The following is a 7,104-nucleotide window of genomic DNA, read 5'->3' on the forward strand; positions in this document are numbered from 1 at the left end:
CATTTTGTGGCCTCGCTCCACACTGTTGATCAACTATTTCCCTGATGACCAATCATATTTGGCTCTTCCCATGGCTAAAAATTACCTTTTTATCTACAATACTCATTTGCATCATGCAAAGATATCATTTGATTCTGATGATTTTATCTTTCTGAATTGCATTAGTGGATTAGTTTGGTAGAATGTTGAGTCCATCTATGTCAATGAGGAAATGTTAAGACAAAAAACTTCAAAAGTTGGACCCTAAGGAAAATGTGCATATTGTTTTCAAGTGCATAAAAGTATTACATTCATATTAGTGAAGACTAAAGGTGAATTTTGGGGATAATACTGTAATATTCCTTAGGAGTATATGTGTATGAAGGATATGGATAAAGTCTGGTTTACTGTAATTTAAGAAATAAAGAAGATCCTAGAAGAAAATCTGTCAGCACAATATTTGTTTTAAGATAAAGTTTTATGCACTAAAAACATGCATATGCAGCCAAAACAATTTATTACTAGGGTGGGCTGGGGATTTAGTGGCTATACTCCTGAGGGAAAAGAGTAAAGCACAAGATTAATATTTTAAAAGTTTACTCAGAAACAAAACACTACTGGCCTCCAAGATATCATGCACCAGTCTCTCCTCTGAACAGTTTTTACAGACAACTTATAACCTCCCTAAATTACAGGTTGTGAGGAAAAATAGGGGGTTATTGTATAATAAAGAAGGTGACAGATCTTTAACTCTAACTGGACTGGTTGTTGCTACTGTAATTTATGCATAGATACTGATTCTAATTAAGTAATAGCAGAGGTTGCCTTTGAATTTATGAGGCTATAATCAGCTCCCTTGCGCTCAATAAATGCCACAGCTACAGTCTGTGGTGTTAATTTCACACTACAGTGGGAACTAGTGCTTGTTGCCAAATATACTCATAAGTCACAGGCAATTTGGATTATTACTGTAGTGTGTGCTGCATCGAGAAATGAACTAATCATGACCACTTTCTAAAGTCATTATTGAGTGTTTGTATATGAGAACTCTTCTGACATTGATGAGGCATAGTGTGGTAAGTGGTCTTCTCCCCCAAATCAATATCAGATAAAATATATATGCTTAATCCTCTAGGAAAATAATAATATAAGAAACTCTATGAGTGTTTAGCTATCTGACTAATGCAGTGTGTGAAAACTTGAGATTTTCCTTATATACTACTTCCTGTGTGTTGTTCCTTGAAGGATGGTGCCTGTATGGGTCACTTCAGTATGGATGCTTCATGAGTCAACATGAGATTGTATTCATTCCATGAGCTTGCTGGAAAATGTGTTCTATACCTTTCTAATTTCCTGAACCTAGGTGTCAACTCAGGTACTCACACTGACTAGAATCACTTCCTCAGAATATCACACATGCAAACCTGAACCAACCAATTCAGACAAACAGAGTGTCTACCTTTATTTCACCTTTGACCTTTGTCTCAGAGGAGTTGCTTTTAGCAGTTGAGTTTTGTGAAATCCCACTTAAGACAGAGTAGTATTCCACAGTTTGTCTTACACAGACTAGTAAAGTGGCTTCTTGCTGCCAGTGGTTATTGTGTTTCAACAGCAGCTATTGATTATAAGGGTTCTTCATGAGTAAGAAAGCAAACTGGATTAATTCCATGGACAGTATGCTCTGACAGAGACCACAGATCTTTGTTGTGAGTCCATTCACATCATTTTCTGAGGAATCCACGAGGCTCTGGTACAAGCTACAACATATTAAGAAAATCCTGTTTTCTTCTTCAAAGCAAGCACAAAAGGCAGATGGCTCCTTGTGTGATGTGAAACCTGACAAAATCAAGAAGCCAGGAGAGATAGAAAGTGGTCAAGGATCCACTGCCTCATTACACATCTTCCAAAGAAAGTGACAGAAAATATCAGACATTTCCTGTATTGCTTTCTGTGTTCTCCTGAAACAAGACTCTTTATATACCTGAGATATCTTCAAGCAGAAACTGAAGCCCCTCTCTTGGTAACAGGCTGGAAACATGTATATGGAGTACATGTATACATATATTCATGTGCATATGGAGGAAGTTTGGGGCAAGTGTTTATGCTCTGGTCCCTTTTAGTAACGCTTCAGGGGCAGATATTATGATCTCAAAGAGACATATAATCACACGTTTTCTTCACCTAACTTTCAACAAAAAAGACAAAGTCTTCTATTTTTATACAGATACATAAACAAAAATCAAGATAGCAGCATTATAGGCGAGAGGCCCAGGAAGTGAATAGATGTGTCGTATTACACAGTTGTGTTGGTCAGTACAGATGCACAGTCTCATATCTTGGAAGAAAGATGAAGCCCTTTAACAAATCATGCTTACAGAGTAGTCTAAAGTCACAGTCTATATGTGATGGCCACAGAGGTACACCAGACAGGTCTCTTCTCAAAGCAACAACAACAACAAAAAATGCTGAACAGCACTGTTAGCTGGTAGCTTCTGCAGCTGCCTCTGCCACCACCCCAATGTTCATGCCAGGATTCCAGTGTTTCTAGGCACTTCTGAGAATGACTGAGCAGAGGGTGTCAAAGGAGCCACATGACGCCTGCAATCTCTGCTCAGGAATTCCTCAGCTACTTATCCTATACTCTCTCCTCGCCTCTTACATTCCTGAAACCCAGCCCCTCACCACCATCAGAATGTTCTTTCTTCCTTCTTCTATTGGGTCCTTTCACCACATGCAATCTCCAGATATTGTCCATGCCCACTGGAAGCTAAGACCATCCTCTGATTGAAAGCCAGTAGTATAAATCAAGAAAGGTTCCCTGTGGGCTGGAGAGATGCCTCATCAAGTAAAGGTGCTTGTCACAGGTCTGATAACCTTTTTCCATCCCCAAGATCTCCATGGTGGAAGAAAGGACCAACTCCCATAAGTTGTCTTCTGACCTCTATAGGCATGATGTGGCACATATACAAGATAAATATGTAAATAAATTCAATTAATATGCAAGTGAAAAGAAAAACAAGTTGCTCTAAGGAGAGCCAGGTGCTTGCTGCTCCAGCTCTTGTGTCCTGTAACTGTCACTGTTCCTGTTAGGGTCCTCCACTGCAGTATAGACTCCTCCAGAGGAACTGTGCTTTCAAACTTACTAGATTTCTCCAGCCATCTTTGACCCTTTGTAAACAGTGTTCACTTAAATGCTGACTCAGAGTAAGGAGGGAAAAAAGCAAAGTGTGTGTGTGTGTGGGGGGGGGGGGGGGGGGGGGGGCAAACAGTGAGATAGCAGTGGAAGGTGGGAGAGGGTGACCTCCCGAGCCAGCTTTCTCCCCCGCTCAGTCTGGCAGTCCCGAGTCCATTGTTCCTCATTTGGCCTTGCCATATCTATCCTTTCCCTTTCTTCTGCCTCCCCCCTCCCTCCCGCCCTCCCTTTGTTCCTTCCTTTCTGCACTAGCTGTTTGTTGAAAAACTGTTCGTTTATCACACCCGAAGTGTTGAAATCCTCTTGGGGTTTTGGATCTTTGAAGCCCCTTTCCAGGCAACAGCTGGCTGCGCCTGTTCCTCCCGGATACCTGACAGCAGCTAGCCATCACGTGTGATCTCAGACACTGGGCACTGCTCTGGAGGGTGAGGGTTGTTTTTCATTAAAAAGGAAGAAAGGAGATAAAAAATCATTATGAATAACACCCATTCCCTAATGAAAGGGTAAATAAAAATGTCACAATTCAGCTGCAGCCCTTTTCCATGCACAGCTATTCTGATGGTGATCAGCAGTATTCCCAGAGCCTCTGGGCAGGTTATTTCATGTTTCTCAAACAATATGATAGCCTTGGAGATTTGGGAAGGGATTTATTTGCTTACTAAAATTATTTAAGACTCAGACTAATCAGAATGACAATCATCATAGGCACAGAAAGAAGGAAACAAAACAAAATAAAACCCAGCTTGGTCTGTCTCTAGCTCATTTTGGTCTTGAAGCCCAGATTTTTCTGATTTTAGAAAATGAACTGATATAACCTGATCTTAGGCATGAACCACACTAAAATACTGCCCCCTTACACACACACACACACACACACACACACACACACACACACACACACCATTCACACACTAAATGCTTCTTTAATTCTCCTAAATCTGTTCTCTAGATAGAGGTTTGCCAAGCTTTAATTTTTTTTTTTTACTTCTAGAGTTTTTAGATAAATTTCATAGTCTACATAAGAGCTAAAAATATACTTGACGATCCATCTCTGACTTCTCTAACACTTTGCCCCAGTCACCCAAATTGGAGTTTCATGGAATCCTAAATTTGTAAGAAATGAATAAATTATTAAACTAAGTGGTTCCCAAAGTTTAGTTAATAAAGCATCTACTGAGAGAACTTGTTAAGAATTCAGTTTCTGATGAGGTTTAGAAATACACAAAATGTACCTGTTTTTAGGTAAGGTGTGTAAACTCCACATGATAAATTCACTTATTCGAGGGCTGCAGACCCTTGAATTTTGGTTACCGACATAGACCATGTCATGTGCTGCATCTCCAAGATGCAAAGCAGTTGCGTAATCTAGGTCATTTTCATGTTCCTTCGTGATCTGTGTCCTTCCCTCACTTTCATCTACAGCCCTCAGGATGCACTACCTGTCTATCTTTTGATGCTGTCATTTTGTCTTCTGCAGAATTTCATAAAAACAAAACCATCAAATATAGAGCCCATTGTGTTCACCTCTCTTTCCTAACACAGTGTTCGTGAGACTTCTCTGCAGTTTGCCATTGGTTTAGCAAGTGCAGATGGTCTGTGCAGTTCTGTGGCCACACTTTGGGAAGCACTAATCTGTTTCAAACTCTTGGTTGCAGAAGTGAGGGAAGTAAGGCACAAAGAATTCGAATGCCTGACTTCGAGTGAAACACTGCTAAGATATCTGGAACTTACATCCCTTGGAAACATGCCTTTGAGTCACTTAGTTTTCTCTACCCCTCTGCAACAAGAGATTGGATCCTGAGGAAACATCAGGAAACACTTCGTATTTTCAATTCACGAACTAATGAAGGGTGATGCAACACACAGAAAGGCCCTGGAATTTTCTTCCTTATTACAGGAAGTTATTATCAGGGATTCCCTTAAACTCAGAAAAATTTACAAAAAGACTAATTATTAATAACAAAACAGCTCCATAATATTCTTGACAATGGTGTATTTGCTGACTTCAATAGACATTTCTCAAAACAATATATGCAATGACCAATAAGTACACAGAAAACCTGCAATGAGGTATCCTCTCAACTCAGAATACCTGTTTAAAAAAAGACATACACTAATAAATGCTGGTGAAGATGGAGGGAAATGCAGGTAGGAATGTAAATTAATATAGTCATGGTGAAAAACAGTATGATTGTTTCTCAGAAGACTAGAACTGGAACGGTCATAGGGTCTAGCAACCCACCCATGGGTATATACCCAAAGAAAGTCACATCCATGTGCTGAAGAGACACTTACACCAACACTTCCATTACAGTGACATTAATAAGAGTCAGAAGCAGACTCAATCTAGTTGTCCATTGATGGATAAATGGATAAAGGAACTATTATTTGTATGTACATAATATATATAATAGAATATTATGCAACCTCCAAAGAATGAAATTAGCATCTAGGCAGTGTGAATGTAACGGAGAACAGTGTGTTAAGAGAGTTAGTCAAGTACAGAGACCAATGCTGAACGCCCTCACTTACAATAACTGACCTCATAAAAATAAAACGTGGGATATTGGTCACTAGACTTTGGAAGGGTAAAGGGGAAGGGGGAGATGGAGAAGGACAATCAGCAGGTATGCAGGTGAGAGTGGACAGGAGAAACAACCATTAATGTTCTGTATTACCATAGGATGCCATGGTTGACAACAATTATTTGTACAGTTCTACAGAACAGTAAAAAGAATGCCAAATATTCTCGATAAAAAGCCCAGTAAATGTCTGAGGTGGTGGACATGCCAGGTGCTCTGATCTAGTCACTGCGTATTGTTCACAAACATAGAAATGTTACATGTGCCCTCAAATAGATTTGTTTCCCACCTGCCTAGTTTCATGTTTTTCATATGGAAACTGGTCTCACTAATGTTGAGGGGCCAGAACGATGAACTCTGTCCCCCAACTTTTTTTTTCCAAATTACGAGTCTCTGAGAATCCACTTTTGGAGCTCATGACAGAGGAGTTTTGGGGGTCAAACAATCCGCTGAGCAAGAGGAAACAAGATGAATAAGCCACAGACAGGGGACAGTTTGGGCAGGTCATGTAGAGCTCGGTGTAGCTCCAGGGAACGCTTCAAGATAGCCAAGGTTGTTTACAGTCATACTGCTGGCTGAAGATTTGTTCTATTGAAGACACAAAGTCTGTCCAATGAGACCTATACCCAGGTGGGAAACCTGAACTATTGAGAGGAAAAATAATCTGATTGCAGCTATTTCCCTCATTAGTCACACAACTGTTAATCAGCTTCATCAATTACCTGGTGGCCTGTCACCCCGAGCTGTTCTCCAACTGGATGGATGGAAGCTCACGTCCACTGCCGGGCAGGGAAGATCTGTAAAGTCCATGCCATCAGACTATCACAGAACGACTGTTAAAGGACTGCTAATGATAGCTTGTGAGTCTGTTTCCCTTTCGCTGTTGTTGCTTCTCTAAAAAGTGGAAGTGCATCCAAGGCCATAAAAATAAAATTAGTTAGTCTTCCTCCAGAACTAGTAAAAGGAAGATGAAATAGCAATGTGTAGCCTTTAAGCAAGCTGGAATCCCAAAGTGGACCCAGACTTTCATTTATAGATTTCTTTTTTTAAGCTTCAGTGCTAAGAGTGGGTATGAGGACATTACTGACCCTGGTGATGAATGCCCCATCCTGGTCTGCAGGAGACCTGTGGTCTCTTGCACCACTGGAGTTCAAAGCAAAATAGATGATTCTGTACTGACTGACTTCCATAATCCTGCAGAGCTCCAGAGAGCTGAGGCATGTGAATGCCAGGAAAGTAAACATGCTGGAGGTGTGAATTACTCTTATAATTAAATTATATATTCACATATAAATTTGTACATTGCAACAAAAATATAATAACTTGGAAGAATTTCTAAATAACACTCAA

The sequence above is a fragment of the Peromyscus californicus genome, unplaced genomic scaffold, assembly GCF_007827085.1.
Source record: "Peromyscus californicus insignis strain IS unplaced genomic scaffold, ASM782708v3 Scaffold_4__1_contigs__length_199733344, whole genome shotgun sequence".
Taxonomy (NCBI): Eukaryota; Metazoa; Chordata; class Mammalia; order Rodentia; family Cricetidae; genus Peromyscus; species Peromyscus californicus.